Genomic DNA, 24,991 nt, shown 5'->3' with positions numbered 1-24,991 from the left:
CAAACACGGTATCTACTCACTCATAGGAGGATACTAGATGTAAAACAAAGGATGACTAGACTGCTACTCACAACTCCAGGGAGGCTACCTAGACAACAGGACCCTAAGAAAGACACAAGGATCGCCCAATGACAGAGAAATGGATGAGATCTACATGAACAACCTGGACATGAGTGGGGGTAATGAAGGGCAAGGTTCGAGGGAAAGAGAGCTTAGGGGAGCGGGATCAAGAACAGAGAGGGAGAACAAGAAATAAGAGACCATGATAAATGAAGAATACCACATGAGAATAGGAAGAAGCAAAGTGCTAGAGAGGTCCCCAGAAATCCACAAAGATACCCCCACAATAGACTACTGGTGATAGGATGACCAAATACCCTAATTGTTGTGCTAGAAATCTCATCTAATGACTAAATAAATAAAATAAAATAAAATTAATCCACTCCTAAGGGAACACACCCATTCAGTGAGAACAGTATTTACATTTTCTGAAGGCATGCACACAATGGTCTAATGGCCTCCCCACAGGCCCTACCTTTTAAACCAATATCACAGACTAAAGATGGGTTTCTAACATTGAACCTTTGAGGAACATCTTCAGACTACACTGAAATCAAAGCACAATGGTAGAACACAGATTGCTCCAAGAAATCATTTCAAGGGCTGGAGAAATGGCTCAGTGGTTAAGAGTACAGGCCGTTCTTCCAGAGGACCTGGGTTCAATTCCCAGCACCCACATGACAGCTCATAATTATCTATAACTCCGGTTTCAGGGGATCTGACACCTTCACACAAATACACATAAAATAAAAATTAAAAAAGGAAATCATTTTAAGTTCTCTCTGGAAAAAAATTTTTTTCAATACAGGCCTCAAAAACATTTCAGTCCTGGAAAGATGGCTCAGTCAGGAGGCTTACTTCAAAAGCTTGAGGACCTGACTTCAGAATCCCAAAACCTGCATAAAAGTCGGGGAAGCGGAGACAGAATTCCTAGGGCTCGCTGGCAGCCAGTCTAGCCTAATCAGTGAACTCCAGGCTCAGCAAGAGACTCTGTCTCAGAAAATAAGATAGACAAGCAACTGAAGACTTTTGACCTTGACCTCTAGCCTCCACAAGCACATACAAACCTACCCGAATGTAAACACATAAATGCATATATCACACACAAACACATATACATAAACACATATATACACATAGACCACATGCACACAAAAATCTCAAAGATAATGTTTGTGTGACCAAACACTCAAAGTAAAATACCACAAAACACTTAAAGGGAAAAGTTGCAATGAGCAAGAAACAGAAAAATTTTGCAAAATCATATTCACAAAAGTTATACATATCAGAATCATGAAAAAATAAACATGTTTGGTTTAGAGATACAAGAGTGTAACGAAAAAAGTGTCTAAAAATTCGGGAAAATATTTAAGAGAACAAGAAAAAATTGAAGCTATAAGAAGGAAAAAAGACCCCAATTAGCAATTTCATATGAAAAATCTTTAGTCACAGAAAAACCATAAGACAGTTCATCATTACAAGTATAAATGTGTGTGTGTGTGTGTATGTGTGTGTGTGTGTGTGTGTGTATGTGTGTGTGTCAGAGAGAGAGAGAGAGAGAGAGAGAGAGAGAGAGAGAGAGAGAGAGAGAGAGAGAGAGAGGGAGGGAAATAAACAACAAAAAGCAGTCTGACACTTAGGAGAAATTTGAAAACAAATAAATATGTAATACAGATATCATGTTAAGTAGATAAAATGCAGTATAACAAAAACTTGTTCTCTTGTAAAATTTTCTTTACCAACCTTTAATGTTGAGTATTTTCTGCTCATCTTCATGTAAAATGGCATCAGAATATGGCATTTCCCCTACCCCACACGCAAACATTTTTAAGACAAAACAATAATGGTTGAGATTTTTAGAAATGGTACAAATAAAATTGGCTAAAGAGCATACAAAAGCAGTTTCTCTTGATTAAAATAATTATAGTGGAAAATATTTTGATTCATCTAAACATGGAGAAGAATTCAAATTTCCATAGCAGGATTCAAAAAGTGGAGCCCATTTGCATTTATAAATAATGTTTTATTAGAATGCAGCTAGGCTCAATCCCTATATATTTTCTGTGATTGATTTTTACCACATAACGCACAGTTAAACAATGACAGAATAGACAGATTAGCCACAGTGTCTAATGTAGTCAACATGCAGTCCTTTACAGGAAAGGTTACTGCAGGGTGGTCTTGCTAGAAATTATTATATTGAGTAAACTAGTGATTGTGGCTTTTTCCTCCAATTACAGTGTGCATGCATCACTTCGTGCAGGTTCATTGTGTGTGCTTGGAGCAGAATAAAAGTCACTAGAGGCTCAAAAACAAAGATAAAAAAGGAATTACCTAAAAAAAAATGGAACCAAAATCTGTTAACTGGACAACCCTTATGCACAGCATATCCATGCCTAATTAGAAATCTAATTGATGATCTAGACATTGTGCCTTACAGGTTCTGTGACCAAAACATTCAAGAACAATTTAAAAAAAGGAATAGTTTGGTTTTGATTCACAGTTTTGGAAGGTTCAGTCTGTGGTTGCTCATCCCCATGAACTTGTTGGAAAATAGTAGCCATATGTGGAAGAGAAGATTCTTTTTTTTTCTAAACAGGGTTTCTCTGTGTAGTTTTGGTGCCTGTCCTGGATCTCACTCTGTAGACCAGGTTGGCCTCGAATTCACAGAGATCCTCCTGCCTCTGCCTCCCAAGTGCTGTGCTGCGATTAAACGATTAAACGTGTGCACCACAACTGCCCAGCAGGAAGATTAGATTCTGAACCTCATGCCAGGAAGCGGAAAGAGGTGGGGAAGGCAGACTGGAGATCTCATATAATCTTTCAAGTCATGTTCCCAGTACCCTAGTTTCTCCAGCTGGACCCCACCACCAAATTAATGTCACTAACGTGAGACCAAGGCTTCAAAACGGGAGCCTATGGGGGATATTTCATGGTCAAAACATATTAAATATGGTTAAGAAAGGAATTATAAAATAGGAGACAGAACTAAGGACGTTACCATAGGTTTTTCATGCTTAATTCTTTCCCTAACTCATTGGTCCCTTCTAGTCTCCGGAATATTTTCTTTTCTTTTTTTTTTTTTTTCCTTTCTTTTTTTTTTCAAGACAAGGTTTCTCTGTGTAGCTTTGCACCTTTCCTGTAACTCACTTGGTAGCCCAGGCTGGCCTCGAACTCACAGAGATCCGCCTGGCTCTGCCTCCCGAGTGCTGGGATTAAAGGCGTGTGCCACCACCGCCCAGCTCTTTTTTTCTTTTCTTTTCCTTTCCTTTCCTTTCCTTTCCTTTCCTTTCTTCCTTCCTTTCTCCTTTTCTTCCTTTCTCTCTCTCTCTCTCTCTCTCTCTCTCTCTCTCTCTCTCTCTCTCTCTCTCCTTTCTTTCTTTCTTTCTTTCTCTCTTTTTTTAAACAGGTCTCACTATGTAGCTCTCTGGCTGTCCGGGAACACACTCTGTAGACCAGGCTGTCCCTAACTCACAGCCATCTCCCTGCCTCTGCTTGCGAGTGCTGAGATTAAAGGTGTGCACCTCCGCCCCCAGCTATTTCCTCTTTCTTAATAAACTGTTTCTATCTCTAGTTTAAAAGAGAAGACTCTGAGGACAGTCCAGAGGGACTGGAAATGTGGAAATAGACTAAGGAAGAAAGAGGAAAATCTGTAGTGTTTCTTGCTGGAATTGCAGAAGAGAGCCAGCAATATCAGAAGAGGTTTTCTTCAAAGAAATAACACCTGAGAATTCTCTGGGGTTAATGAAAAACAATTTACCATGGGTTTAGAAAGCAACAAAATGCTAAACAAATCCACACAATGAAGCCTCCCTTACCATCAAAACATTCAAGAGGAGCGAGAGGTGGTCGGGAAAGAGAGGCATTTCAAGCACCCGGAGAAGAGGGTGTGTCTCTACAAAGAAAGTGATTTGAACACAATGTCTGAAGTCTTGAGAGTCTAATGTCAGGCTAGAACTCTGTCCTTCATGGAGCTATGCTTCGGAAATAGGAATAAAACCACACCACTGGCAAAACAAACCCAGGGAGCATGTGTTTTACTTGCCACTCTAACCCTTACAAAGTAACTTAAAGGAGGAGAGCTTTTTTTTGTTTTTGTTGGTTCATTCGTTTGTTTGTTTGTTTGTTTTTGGTGCATAGTGCCAGGGGATATAGTCTGTCGTGGAGGGAAGGCATGGAGAGGCAGCTGGCTCTGGAAGGCAGGAGTTTAGAACTGCCCCTTCTCATGTACTGGTGGGTCAGGAAGCTGATAATGTGGGTCAGAAGTAGGAGCTGACTAGAACCCTCAAAGCTCACTCCCAATAACCCCTGCTGTCAACCAGGCCAAAGGGCATAAAAGAGCTGGGATCCAAATCACATTCAAATCATAGGCAGTGTGCTGCTAACAGACTCTTAATATAAGAACCTTGAGATAATGTATCAGAAGTGTATACATCCCAGAATGTCTGAAATGCAAAAGCAGTGAGTGAAAACACACACACACACACACACACACACACACACACACACACACACACACACACAAATGCAGCAAATATACGTGAATGCTCACTACAAAATACAATAGCACCTAATTTGATAATTTTGTAAAACAAACAGCACTGTTAAACGATAAACAGCCAGGATCATATTTTTTTAATATCCCATATTGCTTTTTAGGAAGAGGCACCAGCATGAGGGCAAATGTGGCGGCTCACACTTGTAATCACAGCAGTTGGAAGACAAGAGGACTATTGCCAGTTCCAGCTGAGCCTGATTCTTATAGCAAGTCCCAGGCTAATCGGGCTACATGGCAAACTATCTTAAAAAGAAAAGGGGGTTTGGGAGGCTGGAGGAGATACCGGTTAATAATTTTGTTAACATCAAAACATGTGGAAAAGATTCTATGAGACAAACTAAGGAAAGGGAGAGTAAAACATGTCACTTCCAAAAACGGTACCACAGCAGGAGGGTGTGAGGGAAGAGGAACAGAAAGGGGAAGGTACAAAGGGAAAGGAGAAGAAAAATGAAATCTGATTAACCCACTCAACCTAAGTAAATACGCCTTATGAACCCTGATTTCAGCAGACACTTCTTGAGATAACTAACAAAAGTGTAAACCTGGTCTGGTTATTATCAGGCTCATCTTAAAGGATAATTATTAAAACTAGCTGTTAAAATTGCACAGTAGCTATATGTCAAGTTAGTAAATTAAAATACCTTCACTATTGGCAGCACGTGTCCCCTTGATAAGCAAAGAAAGGGTTAGAAGACAGCGAAACTCTCCAGCCACTGGGAGGTGATAGAAAGTCCCTAGGGTTGAAAAGTCCTAGGTAGAAAGTCCCTAAGGATGCTGTGTCAGAAAATACAGCAAGCAGAAAGCTGAGTGTGTAGACTGACCTTCAAAGAAGATCCTGGACCACCGAGTTTCTGGACCCAGCTCCTCACCCTGCCAGGTCTTCGCAGACAAACCAGAGCGTCCTCCTTGTCCACCCACTTCCGTCTCCATTCCATAGTTGCAGCACTGGTCCCTCCAGGTATGGAGAAAGACCTCTTGACAATGTCGTAAAAATGGAGTGACAGAGGTTACTGACTGCCTCTGGCAGTTTACACAAGAATCACAGTGCTCGGCTGGGCTCACCACTACCCAGGCTCAGGCTCATTACATTTCCTAGGTAATCTTGCAGCCAAATGTGACCATGTGACTCAACTCTGATGAATGAGATATAAGCAAAAAAAGCCTGGTAGGCTATCCTAAAGGCTTCCTTGAAAGGGAGGAGGCCTACACTTCTTCTGTCCTTCCCTTCCTCCTGTGCCCGGAGTGTGATGTGACTGCTGGAGCTTTAGCAATTTCCTCCAAGGGTTGCTCACATAGGATATGGGTGCAGTAGAGTAAGCGGTTTGTTCCTGGAGCCTGTTTGAGAAAGCTCCGTCTCTGAATGACTCGGTTACTTCTATCTAAGAGAGAAAGAAACTTCTATTTTTACATTTCCTGTGTTGATATGAAGGCAGACTTGATCCTCACTACTGAAAAAAACCTTCACTTTCTCTAGGCCAGCACGTATTTCAACCAAGATTGTTTCCTTCTCCTGGACCCTTTGGTAGGTTTCTGGTGGATCCCTCACTGGGACCCTCTGACCTACATCCCTGGGATGTGGTGATATAATCAAGTTTTCTCTTTGCACCATCCCACCTTCCCCTTTCCTGAAATTTACTCCTCTGCCCTCTGAACATGGAGCCCCTGGGCAGAGGTGAGAGTTCCAGGCTTTCTCTGTCACCATAGAAGGCCAGGTCTGCTTCCAGGAAGTTCACACACACAATGAGAGAGAGGGAAATCACATCCACAAGCCATGTCACCACGCTTCCTACCAGCTCTGTGACTCTACCAACAGAACCCTCTGGTTCCTAGCCTGGAGGGACACAGAGCCTGCTGTCTGTGCAGCGTCTGTCTGTCCATCCATCCATCCACCCGTGCAGCATCGCATGTCCAGAGCGCTTCAACACAGCTTCCTTGGGAAGACAGACTGGCAGAGCCTCACAGACCAGGCTTCTTCACACAAATTCTGGTACAAATCCCACATTGATGCATTCTATGCCTCCAGAATATGGAGAATTTTCATGGACTATGAAGCTAGTGTTCACTATTTCCTCTGAAAAGTCTCCATTTTTGTTTTCTTTCTCGCTACTCATTTTAGTAACTTCTCACTAGTCTATCTTAAGGTATCAGTCAAACTTCCTATTGCAGTGACCTGTCTCAGAAACGATGAACTCCTCTGAGGTGTACATCTGTGGTAGAGCACTGAAGAAAATCCAGCAAGTAGTTTATAGTGCTGAGAGATCTGTTGCCCTTGCAGTGGAGGAAGACGAAGGAAGGAAATGTGACCAGAAGGGCATGCCCAGGGCTTGAGAGGGGATGTTCTAGATGCTGAGGAAGAGTGACATTATTATTGTAACTTAACATGTGTAATGAGCATGTTACATATACACATATGTATTTATGATTTATTAATTTAGAAGTAAACAAAACAACAGGCACAAGACAATGCCTACATTCCATAGCCAAATCACCTGGAAGCATGACTGGGCTCTGTGAACTGGGCTGCGAACTCAACAGAGGGAAAGAAGTGAATAGAAAAATAACTATCCAAGAGAGTCACAAGCTTTCCTGAAGACATCAGGGAATTGCTCTTGGGGTCTTCTGAGTGTGTTTGGCTCCAGGGCACAGGAAACAGTGTGAACATGGCTAACAAGATTAACTTTTTAAGGGAGAAGCCAACTTGATCCTTAGACTCTCTGCCAGGAAACACATGGGGAGCCCTGAGAGAAGACAAGGAGCCTTGACTGACAGGCACAGATGTGCCTGTCCTGGTGCAGGGTCCACTTGTCCCGTCAGCTCCAGGGACATGCAACAGTTTGCTAGATTCTGTCTATGGTGATTTTAAAATTGCCAAAGCAACCCTCCGATTCTGATCCAGTTCCTTACAGAGCTTGGATATGAGAAAAGAAAACGCTACCTCAGAGGGTCTCACCGGTTTTGTTATGAAAGCAACATGGGCATGTGATGACAAGCAAGGATGAGAGCTCGTATTTTTGGTTCATTTATCCCATCTGATCCTGACAGTCACTTTAGTCCTTTCTGCAGATAAAGAGATGCAGTTGCCCAGACTTAAATGCCGGCTCAACCTTAAACAAGTCGTTACACCTCTTTGGGCCTCAGTTTCCCCACTGAGAAGAGGAGAAGCTGAAGAACAATGTGCTGTAAAGGTTGAATGATTTCTACCCCGATAGCATTGAGATAGCCCCTGGCACACAGCAAACTAGACATAAATGCTTGCTATTGCTCCTGCTTTGCAGACAAAAGAATGGGACCAGGGTGGCAGGGCAGAGTGGCACAGTAATAGTTTCACAGTTAGCAAATGGCAGCTGGTATAACCCAGACATATCACACCTCAGAGCTCATGGGCTTATGCATTGTACTGTATAAACCGACAGGTGACTGTTAAGGTAAATGGTCTTCTGGATCCTCTTCAATCTCAGGTTAGATATGCAGAACTAGGAAGTGTGCTTTCCGGCTGTGAAAAATCAAGTTAGACACTGAGGTTTTTGTCATCGAAGCCCAGCTCCCCAGCTGAGCCCTGACACTGGCCAGATGCAGCCAGCACTCGCTGGGATCACTGCCTGGCAGCTGTTGCTGCTCATTTAACTGGCTACAGAACACTGAGACTCTCCAAGGCTGCACTTGGATTTTGAATCATTGAGTTCCGGTTCCCAGCAATCTGCCAATTAGCAAATACAAAATGCAAATTCTTCTGTGAGCCCAGATAAATTCAAATGATACGGACCCTGTCTTCAGCTGGCTGTAGGCAGGAATCTTGCCCTCAAACACTTCCCAAGCTCCCCAGGCTACTAATATACCATGTGTAAAGGGCCTGGGAAGCGGGAAACGGGTCCTCCCCATCATACTCTGCCAAGGATCTCCCTGTTGAAAGTGCAGGTGTACAGGACTCCAGGTCTGTTCCTACCTCCAGCACCCATGAGGACCTCAGTGTGCCACATGTCCTCCGAGCTTCCACATCTCCATCCGTAAAGAAGAAAATGTGGAGTCACTGGTCCATTCTATGAGGTTCATGTCCATATTTTAATTGAGAGACAAATTTCATTTTTATCTGACCACATTCAAAATCAAATGGAAATAAATCTTCACTTTAAAGATACAGGTACACTGATGCCCATCATCCATAAGTGGAACACGACATTGCTGATGTTTGCAAGTGTGGCAGGACACAGGCACTTTCGAACACCCTAGCATGTACTGGGACCACCGAGAGGGAACCCATCAGCCTGATAACCAGACATTGCAAGAAACTTGTGGCTTAAAAGCTTCTCTCTCAGAGAATAACAAAGCATAAGCTGGGCCTCATCTGCTTCAGACCCATCAGCCTCATATGACACATGTATGTGTGCACCTGTCTATATGCACAGTTTCACAGAGGTCTACAGATAGTTTTCTGAATTGTAAATAAGAAAAGAGAGCCAGGTGTGTTGACACAAGTCTACAATCCCAGCGGTCAAGAGGCAAAGATCAGGAGTTCAATGCCATCCTTGGCTACACAGTAATTTCAGGGCCAGCCTGGACTACATAAGGCCCTGTCAGTCAATTAATTAATTAATTAATTAACCAGAAGATGGCCCAGCAGATGAAGTGCTTGCCATGCAATGAAGAAGAGTGGAACTAGGACCCCCAGAAACCATATAAAATCCAGGTGGATATGACAGCTGCCTGTAGTCCTGGCTAAAGAGAGGCAGAAATTGGAAAATCCTAGAGTAAGCTGGCTAGCCAAAAATGGTGAGTTCCAGGTTTGGCAAGAGACTCTGTCTCAGCATATTATAAGGCGAAGAGCATTTGAAAAAGACACCTAACACCAACCTTAGGTCTCTGTAGGCACATGCACACAAATGCAAATACACATATACATATGCATACACCCAACACACACATACATGCACCCAAAAATACTAATAACAGATATTAAAATAAAAAAGGAAATAAAGAGTGAAAAGATGGCTGGGGATATAGTTCAGTGTCATAGTGCTTGCTTAGCATGCACAAGGCCCTGGGTTCAATCTCGAGGACCAAAAAGAAAGAGAGCAAGAGTGAGAGCGAGAGATCAGTACACTGGTGTTCTCTTAGGGGGTGAATAAAAGGTCCACAATTCAGCAGACTGAGGTATGTGTCACAGGTAATGACTGAGCTATTATTCTGAATGATAATTCCAGGCTTGCACTGAACACTTTGCCTAATTAGACTTCACACGGGGAAAAATGCTTTAATATTTAACAAGTATAATGGTGCAATCAATGTACACAAATCAGGCCTGATAAGGAGTATTGCTTATTAAAGAGAAAGACAGATGGCCATGGGAAAGGTATAATCATTAAATGTAAAATCTCACAGGCTCCAACTGTGAACACCAGCCACATACTTTAAAATTACTTCACCCACAGACACTTGATGCATTATTTAGTCCAGTCCTCATGCTCTGTCAACTACGGATACACCCACGCCATGGATTTAGTAAAATAACTTCATTCAAAGAGATATATCCTTGCTGTTTCTCAAAGCAGTCTTTTGTAAGCCACTTTTGCTGATGTCACAATCCCAGAGAGTCAAGATGTCCAACATCTCTCTTGTAATCACTTCAGTCAGGTAATTAGCCCTCCTTTTTTATTACCTTCAAGAGCACTTAATGTGCTGGAAGCCTTCCTGACTGTATGAGATCCAGCCTGCCACAAGATGATGAATACATAATTTGCTCAGAGGTAACTCTTAAGAAAGCACACAGTAAGTGGAGATAGAGTGAAAACAGGCATAGTTACAAGCTGTACGTAATAATAAAAGACTTATAAGCACGGTCCTCTGCTTTGTTCACCCAACTCAGCTTTACGTCACATACAGGGATCCTACAGAGTCATCTGCCCATTCACTAGCACAGTTCCGTACTAACCCTATTGATGATGGAATTGCTGCATTTGTTGACCTATTTATATTTATGGAGAGCCTCATGTGTGGACATTCTGTCCTAACCACACCATAGGCATTAGAATATATCGAAAATGTCGTGGTGGACTGAACTATGGTCCCTACACAGGAATCTACAGACTGACCTAAGGTATAAAGGCAACTAAAGTATCCATAGTCCTATACCACGGTTAGTTGTTTGGTTTGGCTTGTTTTTTTACAAGGTTCATCAATGTACGTTAACCTTGAATTTACTGACCTTGAACTCTTGATCCTCTTGCCTATTCCTCCCTAGTGCCAGAATTACTAACATGCACCAGCATTTCTAATTTTATACAGGGACAAAACTCGGAGCTTTGTGTATGCTAGGCAAGTCCTGTGCTAACTGAGCTGCCCTCCCAGCCCAGAACATTATTTTCACTTGTTAAGTATGGGAAATTTGGGATCAAATCTCTCTAGGCAGATGTGTTCAAATCTAGGTTCTGCCTACACAGTGATCAGACCCAATCGTCAGAAACCGTTTTCCCAATGGTAAATGAATTCTATAATAATTGTTTCGATGGTACTTAGGTTATAGGAGATGTCTCTGATCATTCTGCACTCCGTATTTCAGGAGAAAAGTGAGACTTATTTTTAATTGAAAAGCCCACCCTTCAAGCCCTGACAATCCCCAGTGACACACAATCTATGTCTTTCCATATGTACACCCCCGTTTTTGCCGCCAAACAACTCCTCAGAACTATTCTTAAAAATAAAATCTCTTTATTTTCAGAAAGACTGTGGATTTGCAGTGCAGAGAACAAAGGGTTTCACATTTAAACCACCTAACTACAAGTTGTACCAATGAAACCAAGATCATTTGAGAAAGAGAGAGGGGTCATTTTAAAGGATTTAAAGCACGCACACACATAAGGACGTGAGTACAGGTACCACGTAAAGCCAAAGGTTTACATTGGTTTTCTTCTTCTATTTCTCCTCAGCTTTTTTTTTTTTTTTTTGACAAGTCCTCTCATCAAAACTGAAATCCATCAGTCTCTAAATCTGGAGCTTACCAGTCTGTCTAATCTGGCTGAATTGCAAAGATCTGCACTGTCACCCAGTGCGGAGTCACAAATGCCCATGCTTGGGCTTTCTGTAAATGCTAGGAGCTGAACTCAGGTCCTCGTGGGTGCCAAGCAAGCACTTTACTCACTATTGCCCCAGCCTCCCATTTCCACTTCTGATGTTGTGAAATCGGCAAGAAATAAAACCAGATCCTTGATGCAGACACTGAGTGTTTACCATCCAAGAGAAGACATTCTCTGCAGCACGAAGCCCCTCCTTTGTAGAACTCTGCCCCCCTGAACTTCTAAAGCCAGAATTCCTCCTTTGTTCATCTGTGCCAGCACCAAAACACTCAGCACACAGTACGCATCTGTAATTAGGTTCCGAGAAACTTGAGGGCAGACAGTTAGCTAGCTCTATCTGCTGCATTATTGTAGGAGCACCTAGAATTACCTCTAACTAGCCACCATGCTTAATAATGCTGCGTCCTCATCAGTAACAGCATGATGGAAGCAAACCACCTGGGTCTGTTCCTAACAACATCATGCTGCTTGGTAGCTGAGTCATCTGAGACTAGTCCCTCCTGGCTTTCTGTATATCCGCAGTGATAGTCTGCAGAATGTCTCCAGTGAGCTGGGACTTCTGCAACATACTGAAATGAAACCAATGATCTCAGAAATATTACTAGTTCAATGGCTATAGTTTTACTAACCAATGGTCTTCTCAATACCTCTAGCTTCAAGAATACTGTTTTGTGGACTCTGAAAGCCCTCTGGAAGAAAAACAACTCTTTCAAATGCACAGCGTGGCCATTCCAAATATTTTTACTCCATATGAATTTATTGAATGAACAAAGCCAACTTCATTTAAGCTTACTCTACTCATGCCCTAACTTTCATTCTTTGGTGATGAAGAACAGCTGCCATCCCTGGCTATTTGCACTGTCATCTAGCCCCAAGAGTAGCCAGCAACACCTCTCAGGGCTCTCTCCAGCCCAAGCCCAGCCAACACCACATCAAACACACACTTTCTCATGCTTTCAGGCAATTAAATTTACAAACCACTCATATCTACCTCCCTACTGCACCTCCCTTGTTAAAAATGCAAACACTCTCTTGTTACCCTTGACCACCAGTAAATTCACCATTTTGAAATGATGAGCAGAAGTTGGAGAAATGGAGCCCTGATTCTCAATAAGCAAAGAAATTCTACATTTGGTTCATGAGGTTACTGACTGCTAACCTAGGTACACGGGTTACCAAAAGGCACTGTGAGTAATCTGAGTTATTTATGTCCACGGAAGTCTAAAGACTGACAGGAGACATTAGACATCCAATGCTGAACAGAAAGCCCTGGTCCCACTGCCGTCAATCAAAAACTGTGTAATGATACTATGAGGGTCAATCTTGACTCTCAACTTGACAGGACATAGAATCAATCACCACGATAACATTCCTCTAGGTATATCTGTGAGAATGTTCCAGAAAATTTAATTTAGTAGGAAAGACCCATGAATGTTGCCCATTACATTCCAAGTATTGTGGTCCCAAAGTGAATGAAAAGGAGAAATAAACTGAGCAACAGCATCCATGTCTCTTTGCTCCCTGACTATAGGTGTAAGGTGCCCAGCCACCACATGTGCCCACCACTGTGTCTTCCCCACCATGATGGACTCTTCTCTCAAATTGTAAGTCAAAAGAAACCCTCCTCCTTCCTTGAGTTGCTGGATCTTGTCATAATAACAAGGAAGTAACTAATCCTGGTACCCAGTATGGTTTTCTGGAATTCATTTCACTTATCACCGTGGCATATGCTTGGTGGAAATCCAAAAACATATTGGTTTATAGTGATCTAAGAACTGAAGACAGTAAGAAAATTAACCCAAGAGCAGAATTTAGAGACTCAAGGTCCATGGCAAATATAGCAGTCTCCTTCTTGTCTCCCAAATTGCCTCCAAAATAAAACTAGAGAATAGTTCTTATCTCTTCCATGTATGAAGCACCTGCCATGCAGAACAAAGGTTGCATACATCTCCATTAATGAGCAAACCCCCATCATGAAAACCATGACGGGCTGATTCATATTCTAAATGAGAAACTAGAATCTAAAGAACTGACTTGCCTAAAATCACACAAACTGTCCAGATTTGAGCTTTGTGCAACCCACTCCACCTTCCAAAGCCTCGGTGTTAAGGACACTGCCTCTTCATTCCAGACATTGCTTCCCACAATTCCTGATTATCACCTGTCTCCAATTGTTTTCATTATGATAATCTTCCCCAATAATCACCCGTGTGAACTAACTTGAATTCCACTTTAAGGACTATTCATCTTTTTTTTCAAAGCTCTCCCTCTGTTGTGTTTTTAAAGCTGGCTTGTTGCTTTCATTTTAATACACTCTATGAATCCCATAAAAATGGGATTTTGAAAATTACAGCAAATTGCTCTAAATAAATGGTTCTCCAACCCCATTCTGCGTTTATTTTTTCCCCCACATTTTTAAACCCCCTAACTCAAGCTTCTCTCACACCTGGGCAGGTCCTGTTTACTTATTCACAGAAGGGTCAGTTTATGCCTATGTGCCATCACACAATAAATAACTCAAGGCCTCCTGCTCCGTGGCTGAATGAGCTGGTCCTGAACTGCAATGATGCTGTAAAACCCACATTCCTGCCCCGCCACACACAGCATCTCCTCTGCACTCCAAACAAAGTGGCTCATTATCATAAAACCACCAGGCACATCTTGGTAAAACCCACCCTGGTCTACAACACAGCCCACTATACAGGCTGTGCCAAGAAGACACACCCAGGGGCCCCTGTGGGTCTGGCTCCCTGCCACACAGTGAAGCAGACATGGGTGTCTCTAACCAAATCTCCAAATGGAAAAAAGGAAAAAAACAAGAGGCTCATTTCTTCTGTGATATCAACTAACCCTTGAAATCTCAAGTGGGAACTGGCAGAGAGCTAACAATTTGGATTTAGCTTCTGGCTGGCAGAGGATGCACCACCTTCAGAAAAGCCCCACAGTCGGAGCCTGGGGAGCTAGACATGTCTATTAGTCGATACAACAAGCTGGGGGTGCAGAAGGGCTTCCGTTCTCTTGTGAGCTTCTGGACAGAGCCTGTCTGTAAAGTCTGTAACTCAGAACCGTCAAGCCAGCCCCAGGGCCCTCAGGTACAAGCTGCCAAGAGTCAGCCTTGCTCACTCCTAAAACCTGAATATTTGCTGCTTAGCCTACCTTGAATTCATTTCTAACTTGTTCCAATTTCCCTGAACACTCTCTCTTTTACCCTCAAGCCCCAGCCTTTTTCTATATCATGGGCATCTACACTAAGCACTAAGTTGGCATGGGCTGCTAAAAATTAACCTCTTCTGGTCAGCTCAGAAAATGACAACATGGGCTAGGGACCCTAGGCTAATGCCAGTTCACAGACCAATTGACACCATTGCCAAGTCTTTCCCAGCTTCATGGGGGGGAACCAGAGAGGAATATATTTTTCAACAGTTGATTACATTCTACCTTGAATTTCAGGTATCATTATATTCATGCCTCCCTGAACAGTCAGGACCAGATGGAAGAAGGAAGGGATGGGAGACCATGAGAGGAGATAGCTAAGGAGGAAAAAGAGGGAGGTACTGTCATTGGTACCAGGTACTTACAGTGGCATGACATTTTATCTGAGATTTTAGTTAATTCTTGCAACAAGTCCAAAATGCATTGTTTCCATTACGCATGCAAAATTCATACAAGGAAACTAAGAGGTGGGGGTCCAGGCACCACAGCCAAGAAGAGATACAGCTGGGCTAACAAACCCAGCACTGCCCAGCTCCAAGTATAAAACACACCTTCTTTCTGCATTTTCACCTCTTCTTTGTATTCCTTGAATTACCTAGTGGGAAGCCTTTACATAACATGAACATGAGCACTTTGCCCAATGAATGCATGAATGGCTGGCCCCAGCCTTTACACCTTTGCATTCTGCAACCCACATACTTGATTTTATTCACATATCTTCTTATAACTTGCCTGCAAAGTGCCTTGATAAGAAGTTAACCATCAGCCAGGTGGAGGTGGTGCATGCCTTTAATCTCAGAACTGGAGAGGCAGAGGCGAGTGGACCTCAGAGTTTGAGGTCAGCCTGGTCTACAGAACAAGTTCCAAAATGACCAGAGCTACACAGAGAAACCAAAACCCTGTCTCAAAGAGAAAAAAAACAAGGAAACAAACAAAAAAGAAAAGAAAGAAAAGAAGTTCACCATCACATAGGAATGTTATCTACAATATATGTTAAGCTACTAGGGAAAAAATCCCTAGATGTACAAACATAAATAAAAAGTGCTGAAGCAGACACACTGATAAAACTGCATTTGTTATCTTGCTCTAGCCTGTCCAGAAATAGATGCCAATACAATAACCTAATGAAAATCAATGTCCTAGTGTTTCATCGACCTTCAGAACCCTAAGACATTTTCCCAATTGCCCAATTCAAGGAGTTTATGCTGGGGGGAAGGAACAGCAGAGGCTGGGGGAATTGCTCAGTTAATAAAAAGCTTGCCTGCGAAGCAAGCATAAGGATCTTATGTTGGTCCCCAGCAGCCACAGAGCACGCAGGGTATAGTGGTGTGCATGAGTAACCCCAGTACCGGGGAGACACAGACAACTGAATCCCTAGGGCTCACAAGCCAGACAGCCCCGCCTAACCAGTGGTTGATGGTTCCTAAGGAACAACACCCCAGCTTGACCTCTGGCTTACACACACACACACACACACACACACACACACACACACACACACACACACGGAGAGGGGTGCTGGGAACAGCAGGGGTTCTAGGTGGGAACCAGGCAGAAGTCGATTAACACCCAGTTCTACCACCCAACCTTACACAAGTATCCTCTCCACAACCTTAGTACTCTCACCTGTAATGTGCAGATAATAACAGTGACCATACCTCAAAGTGGCTGTGCAAGCTAAAATGAGCATCTCATGCCCCATACTTAACATAGCATTAGCCACTTTTATGATGGAAAGAATTACATTGTACTGAAGTATTATGAGAAAACTTCAATGAAGTACCTGGCTTTGAAAGCATTACCAGAAGGACTAAATTCACTGAATCTTTGTCAGGATATTTCAATGGCTAGAGTGATCTTGATCTACATTGAAAGCAACCCAGGCAATAATTATAATAAACACCAGCACAGAGATACACACATATGTACATATACAACTTACTGTGTAGTAGGCAATCTTCTCAGCACTTCTACAGACAACACTTCACACATGGCAGTGCCACAGGAGAGTCCAGCAGGGAGGTAAGGGTCTCCGAACTCTAACGAGCTGTATGCTTACCAGGCTTAGCCCAGGATGGTCAATCACACATGAAAGGAGTACCTAGCACTAAATTGTACAAGGACAACTCATGGACTAACAGCAGCACCATGAAAACATACTGGTCAATTTAGTAGCAAATACCTAACCTCGGTGTGTGAAATCCTGGCATTCTGGAAGCTTAGGCAGAAAAAGTTCAAGGTCAGCCTCAGCTGCACTAGGAGACTTTTTCTAAAGAACACTTTCTTAAGTATCTAACAAAGGAGAGACAAGAAAAAAGCCACTTTTGAGGGTACCCAGGGCTTCAGTTTCAGAAACAGAATAGATGACGTTCCCGAAACCATCCGTGAAGATTGCTAAATTAACCTATGCCTTGGGAATACAAAAATCAAGGCTATCCCAGTGCTCAGTATACCTACCTACCTACTGTACTTCCTTGCTTCCCACTTCATGAACTCAAACGTCCTTGATGTGTGCAAATAAGATAAAGAAGCAAATGTGACCCCAGGATAACCAAATGTTTGGTTTTTGCATTGCCTAAAACCAACAGAAATCATCCATGCACCCTATGCTGAGTGATAGGTTCAAAGAATCCTAGCTCACCGTTGTCATTTCCATATAGGTGGTACCTCCCAAATGCAGGTCCCTATAAAGGACTCCCAGGTATAAAGAGCCATTCATTTCCCGCACCTCCGGCAAACATCCATAATCTTTGTCAGCTCAGGGCTTTTGCCCAAACTAAATCACGGCCCGCAGCAAGCTGTATGTCTGTCATTCTGGCTTAGGCTCAACTTCCGCCTTGGGAAGAGGAAGGAGAGGCTAGAGGTGCCAAGCCCTTCCCTAGCCAGAAGTTAAAAACCTCTTCCGGTTCTAGAAAAGCATTCCTTTGTACAAACAGGATCTGCACAACTCTTTGATATGCCAGAACCCTAAAAGCAATCCAAAAAATTCCGCCTAATGGGGGGAAGTGATAATAAAAATTATCTATGGCCTTCACAATAAAAGTTAGTTCTCTTATTTTGTGCCTCAGCCATGGACTGGCCGAACCTTCATAGAAAAACAACAACGATCAGATTTCCTTGTTTTTCGAATCACACCGTGTGGAAATCAGAACTGGATATCTGAAATTTTTCTGAATTCAGAAAGGTTCTGATAAATAAGAAGAGAAACCCTTTTGTAAGGTTTGGGGTCTCAGTCTATTGGTCTCAGTCTGTTGGGTCTCTTACCTTAGTTGCCTTTTCTGTGCAGAATAAAGGTGTTTAGTTTCCCAAAATAAACTAAATCTCACTGGAAACCTGAAAATATTCTCTTATTTATTTGCAAACAATATGGCCACATTGGGGGCAATAATGCCTGTTTACATACACTGCCAGTATTGCTTCTACCAAATAACAAGTTATGTCTAGGAAATAAAAGCACCTTCAAGTTGTTCAACAAATATTCTCAAGCCTGACTAACTTATTAAAATCAGAATTTACAAGTAAAAGAGTTTTTCAAAACTCATAGTTGGGTATGGTAGCTCATGGGGGATCACTGAGATTTGAAGCCAGCCTGCTACATAATGAGGCCCTACCTTAAACAAAACTGCTCACACAGAAGAAAGATGCCCTTTAATGCTGCATAGTAGAATGTAACAAAACATTGTTAAAGGTAAACTTTAATGCAGTGCCAAAAAGAAAAAGAGGCAGAGAAGGGGGGGGGGCTTCAACTGGCTACATAAAATCCCCTGAGAAGCAATTTATATTACTACAATACATTACAATGTATATGTAGGACATACACATAACACAGCAAGTATCCATTTAGGAGAAAAAGCTATTTTAAATACATTAAAAGATTCAGAAAAAATGTTCCACCAAAAACAGATGGACACACACACACACACACACACACACACACACACACACACACACATATACAAAGAAAAACTTTAAAATTCTACATCTGAATCATGTGTTTAGTTTCTAAATTTAAGAAATTCCATATTTGAATATTATGATATATAAAGTAAAAAAAACAATTTTTAAGTCTCTAAAGTTGTTTTTAAAAGCCCACTGAATCCATCAAAGAGAGATTTCATTTCTTTTCAGTCCTTTGTTAAAGATTTGCATATACGTATTCGTTTCTGGTGAAGAAATCTGTTCCTCTGCTCTCTGAAAGGAAGGAAGGATGGGAGCAAATGACAGCCCAGGGTAATCCAGTGTGCAGAGGGGGCCCCTAGTGGCGGAGCCACTGCTAGACCTGGCTTTTACAAGTTTTATAAGACCACTTTATCATGAGGCCAAAATCAATAGGTAATAAAGTCTACCTGAGCTCAGCCTCTTTAGTACCTCTGTTAGCCTTAATATATGGTAGGGCTATAATTTACAAGCCCAAGGTCCTTTCACCAGGAATACAAAAAGAAGAATGTGACCTGAAGAATAACTTCATTACACTGTGAATTTCAAACCAACAAACACTTAAGTCCTTACTACTTGCCAATATGGAGTTGGATGGCAAAGGGAAGCAGGGGAAACAGTAGTCATGCACAGCCTACCCTTTCTTCTTTTCAGTGTGGTATCATCTTATAAAGCACAGAACTGGGAAACAGGAAGGCTGGAAAGTCCACTTCATCATCTCACATCCTCATGATGGATTCTCAGCCAAAAGAAACCCCTGAAGCATTGCCTACCACCATCCTCCATAGTACCAACTCCTAGGTTCAAACAGCCAAGCAGGGCAAAATCCAATGACCTTCAGTGAGAAATAGCCTCATGGATGTATTATAGATGGATGGATGGATGGGCAAAAGATCACATAAAAGGAAGAATTACAAATTTTAAAGTTTTTAAGTGTCAAAACATATCTGAAAGTATTTAAGAAAGACAAGAGATAGCACTCAGGAAAGGGTCAACTGTTCTGAGCACTTAGAAAAGAATGTTATTTAATTCTCCAAATATCTCTATCATGTGAGGAGTGTTGCAACCATTTTGCACATTAGAACTCTGGTATTGGAAAGAGCAAGTGACTTGCCCAGGGTCAGGCAGTTAAAAAGTAGGACAAGCATCTTGGAGGACAGCTTTCAGGAACAGCGAAGCACAATCTCACAGTAATATAATGGGTGAATACTGATTGCTTTCTGACAATAAAGTTTGTTTTGAATCAGAAGGCGGAGCTAGCTGAGGTTTTGGAGGACTGAGGAAGTAGTAAGGCGGGGCTTAGAGAGGATCTTGACCCTTTTGGACAGAAGGACAGAAAAGATAGGAAGTCTCTGGTGGCTGTTCTCCGATCTTTCAGGTTCTTACCTCGATATCTGACTCCCGGCTTTTTATTGATAAAGAATTATTAGATAAACGCTTCAGATGAATCCAAACATTTGGATATTTTCTTTGAAGTTCCCTAATATGGTTTACAATGAGATCTGAGACAGGAAAATGGAGAGAATTAAAGTAATATTGGGTGATCATGATTTGGTGGTTGCATATCTTTAATCCGAACACTCAGGAGACAGAGGCAGACAGATCTCTGATTTCTAGGCCAGCCTGGTCTACAGAATGAATTCCAGGACAGCCAGGACTACAAAAAGAAGCACTGTCTCAGGAAAATAAATGAATAATTTCTTGATTTGGAGTGGCAGCAGGTGTGTCCTAAGCTGCAAAATTCAAGCTTGACAATTGCACCAAGTTGAAAAAAAAATTAATCACAAAAACCCCTTAGTGTTTTAAATAAATTCATGATTTTGTCTTGAGCTATATTAATAGCTATTCTTCACCCTATTGCACACCATAGGCTGGCTGCATGTTGGACACACCCAATAGGTAGCTCAATGCAGAGGAAATGATTTTACAGGTATTAATTTCCTACAGTGGGTAAGGCCCATCTCATCTTTCCCCAGAATTGGCACTTTCTGGAAGCTCAACGCATGATCCCTCTATCAGAGTAATCATTCTTCTGTGTGTTCAGGTGACCTTTTACGCCTAGGGTACCAATTACTCTCTGCCTTATACTTCTATTTCCACGTTTAAAAGACTTCTCTCCACGTGGCCAAACCCCACAGTTTATTAATGCTCACAGTTCCCAATAATTGAGACTCTCTTATAATGAAAAGTGTTAACACAATCCAAGAAACCCTGTAGAATTACTGGGATTTACTAAACATTTAAATTCCCTATAAACATGGAACTGGAAGTTAGTTATCTTTAATGACATTTAAGTGAAAATCATGCTAAGATGTTACAATCAGAATAAAAATGGAGTTTGCAAAAAAAACAGCCACCTTATCATTCATTACTATTTCCTTTTAGTAACCACCGAGGCTCAATGTTTGGGCATGTACAGTATTGTTAATGTCTTTTCCTCTATAATTTCAAAATCACTGACGACAGAGGTACAGGTGCAGGAAGTGTAGCAGAAACAAACAACTTTGCCTTCGCCCAGCCCAGTTTTCCTTTGCCTCCAGCCTTCGGAACGCCCCACTGCCCCCTAAGACCATGCCTCGGGAGAGCTTCTCTCCACCCCTGGCGCACACACTTGCACCGGTTCACACTCAGATAGTGGAGACCCTCGGGATCCCGAGAGTCACCATTGCCCTGGTACAACGCAGGAGATCGTGCTGCCCACGGGCCACCCTCTCCATCACAGCAAAAAATAATCCAGGGACAGCAAACTAGGGGTGCCAGCACTTGCCAAAGCTACTTTGAAAAGGGGGTTTCTGGATAGTAAGCGAGCAGCTCTGGACTCCAAAAGCGCTGGGGAAGCCGGGCTGACCACGGGGTGCGGCACTGGGGACCCTCTCTCAGAGCTGCGCTCGCGTGTCCATCTAGAGGCACCGATCCCGCCACCCACCTAGCACCGGCTACAGCGGGTAGTGATCACGGAGTCCTCCGCCCTAGGATAGCAGTGATCCAAGGAGACCAACGGTGGGGTCGTCCTCTACCCCTGACGGAGAGCCAACCCTGAGGTCGCGCGGGCAGTGGCATTGGGCTGAGCGGACAGGCGAGCGGCAGCAACACACCCGCACGCAGCCCGCCACGCCCGGCCCGTACTCCGGGTAAGGGACCCCTACTTACCCCAGGCAGCCCTGCAGACAGCCGGGCGGGGCTCCCGCTGCTAAGCTACTCCCGCCGCTGCTGCCGAACTTTCCCTCCTACCAGTCGGCCGAGGGCTGGGCTCCACCTCCTGCTCCGGCAGCCACGGAGCCTCCAGGGACTGGGGGAGGGAGGGGGGCCAGCGCCGACTGAACAGCAGCCAAGCACAGTGCCCGCCTCGGGGTGGGAGCCCCCGAGCCCGCGTAGTGGAGGCAGCGTGGGCCTCAGGGCTGGGGTCGCGCCTGGCTGCAGTCACCGGATTCCACCAGGGCCCTTCTGCAGTGCGTCCGGTTCCTGAGCAGAGCAGGGCACTGTCACTGCAGACACCATGCGTGGAGAGCAGGGTCTTCTGCACCACGGAGCCTTCGAGCCTAAACTGATCGCTGACATCCAGAGAAGTTGGTGAAAGGACTATGACACGGCTGGAGGCTGTGCCCCAGGGGAGAGGTGGCTCAGTGTCTCTCCTATAAGTTTGCTTCCTTCCCCCCACCCACTCCCACACACATCCCCCTTTGTCATTTGCTTTCCTAAAATTGCTCTAATTCCAAAGACGGCTTGCATCCAAAACTTTATAAACTGTACTCGAGAGAATTAATGAGCTGCTCGCTGTTTTTACTGCCCTGGGTGGTGGTGATAATGCCTTCATTAAGACGCTCTTATTTACAGAAGACCAGAAACCCCTTTAACCCTTCAGCCCCACTGTGGCTAAGCGATGCCTACAAGGACCTCTGGCGGCCGTATCACCACATCAGCTCAGCTAAGATTTGTGGAAAACAGAAGAAAGAATCCGTGTTTAACAACCAAACAAAACATACAGTGTCATTTCTCTGACTGCATCAAAGCACTGCCTGATAGGGAGATGATAAACAGTTAACACTGCATGCATATGTGCATACCTATATGGACACAAGCCATTACCCCCAGGTTATCTCCTGACAGCCTCAAAAGGCAATCATACTGCAACTTCCATTTGCAGATGGAAGTCACTACATGGAGGTTAGTTACAGGTTGTGTTAAGATTTTTTTTCCGATTTCATATTCAGTCACTCTGTGGGTAGCCAAGCAACATCTTCAGAGCCTTAAGTGATAGATAGGTTGTTACAGTTTTGGTTGCTTTTGACTACTGAAGCAGCCCTCATCTCTCTATTCAATGATGTCCCCAGAATCATGCAATAAAGCATAAACTTTAGTTTGGAAAACGGGCTAGAAAACTTAGTACAGGTTGCCATGGCCCACGACAGACGTGCCCTGTAGGCCTGAGGAGGAAGATGGAGGAGATACATTAGAGCTGTAATAATCTCTATTACTCTATATAAAAGAAAGAGTAAAATCATTTCAGGGTTAGTTGCAGTTACTTTATGGGTGCTTCATATATGGAGGTACCTCCTCGGGTTACCACTTTCCATCTTCTCCCATTTGGATAGTGACTCTGGAGCACAGCAATGGATACCAATGGATATGATGCCACTGCACAGCTGCACATCAACTCCAAAGCCAGGTTTAAGGGATTGGTGCCCCTCAGTTCTTATATGAATACTATAATACTACATTCATATATCCATAATATATGAAGAATAAGTGAACTGAGAAACTGATGAAGCTATGAAACCAAGTAACAACGTCTCTGAGAAAAGATACCTTTCCCTGGATGAACGAGAGAGATGGTCGATTGACAATGGCGTGTCTCCTCAGGAGCTTCTCTTACAGAGTGATGTCACAGTCACACTTTGTCTCCATCATCAGGAGAGGCAGGTCCTGCAAAACTGAGCAGTGAGCATAGCAGAAAGATGGGTTCCCATACACCAGGGCCAAGGGCCAGAAAGATAGGCAGAACACCAAGCCTAAGCACAGTTTTATTTTGTTATTTAGAGACAGGGTCTCACAAGCCCAGAATGACCTATGATCCTCCTGCCTCAGGCTCCTGAGTGCTGGGAGTGCAGACGGACAGTCACCACTGAAGTCAGCACTGGATGAAAAAGTAAAAACATCCAGGCAGTGGGGGGTACTCGCCTTTAATCCCAGCACTTGGAAGGCAGAGGCAGGCAGATCTCTGAGAGTTTGAGGCCAGCCTGGTCTATAGATCTAGTTCCAGGACAGCCAGGGCTACACAAAGAAACCCTGTGTTGAAAAAAAAAAAAAAAAAAAAAAAAAAAAAAAAAAAAAAAAAAAAAAAAAAAAGGAAGAATAAGGAAAGCCAAAAATCAAACAAGTAAACAGAAAAAAAAATGCTTTCTTTTATAGACAGTCCTGATATGTGGCCCGGGTTGGCCTTGAACTCACAGTCCTCCTGCCTTGGCCTCCTGTATACTAGGATTATAGACATGGGCCTTACCTGGCTGAAACCAGTTTTTAAAACTTACTGCTTGAGTTTTAGCTTGTTTAGTTTTGGTGTTAAATATCTTTCACAAGCATGATTTAGAAATTAAATTATGCTGTTTGGATTTCCGAAGACATAATAAAGATATAACAAGGTCATATTGCCAGCATAGGAATGCTAAGGAAATACAGAGACAGTTTTAGAAGCAAGTGAAGACGCAATAGCAGGATGAGTTAAAGTAGAAGGCTTTTGTAGTCACAAAAGGCAAGTCTGAATATTGTACACAAGTGTGTCCAGGTTGGCTTAGGCCTCACTAGGGAGCACAGAGTGGCCTCAAACTTGCGCATCCCCCCTGCCTTAGCACCCCAAGTGTGAGAGTGTAAGTGTGAACATCACACCTAGCTTCATTTTGCTGATCACCTGTCTTAAACAGACACAGTCGCCAAGTACAGGAGTATTTCGCATAATTCTAGATTGGGTGTCTCAAGTTCACCGGGATCCTTGAGAAACTTGACCCGGGCCATCCAGGAGCTGAAGCATCAGTTGTGAAACTCATTCGTTAAAGCTTAATTGTTCTACTTTCTCAGAGATACACTGGAGTCGTGTTGACTCTCCCTTTAAATTCAGCTCCACTATCAGGGTTATCTGATTCTCAGATCACAGAGACGGGCT

At 43.1% G+C, this 24,991-nt stretch overlaps 1 protein-coding gene across 8 annotated transcripts in view; it reads right to left on the bottom strand.

Annotated features, from left to right (window-relative positions):
• Csgalnact1 (chondroitin sulfate N-acetylgalactosaminyltransferase 1) overlaps positions 1 to 22,380 on the bottom strand; it is a 329,328-nt gene extending 306,948 nt beyond the window's left edge. For 7 of the 8 annotated variants that reach the window (XM_076553249.1, XM_042262475.2, XM_006989566.4 and 4 more), the window contains exon 1: positions 21,985 to 22,380. The gene's annotated coding sequence lies outside the window, so the exon portion shown is untranslated. Of the gene's footprint in view, positions 1 to 5,439; positions 6,456 to 21,984 lie in introns of those variants that run through there. The other variant, XM_076553250.1, reaches the window with a different exon arrangement.
• Positions 22,381 to 24,991: the final 2,611 nt, after the last annotated feature.

This window comes from Peromyscus maniculatus, chromosome 17, assembly GCF_049852395.1.
Source record: "Peromyscus maniculatus bairdii isolate BWxNUB_F1_BW_parent chromosome 17, HU_Pman_BW_mat_3.1, whole genome shotgun sequence".
Lineage (NCBI taxonomy): Eukaryota > Metazoa > Chordata > Mammalia > Rodentia > Cricetidae > Peromyscus > Peromyscus maniculatus.
The sequence above is the reverse complement of the archived record's forward strand: the minus strand, read 5'-3'. Positions and strand labels throughout refer to the sequence as shown.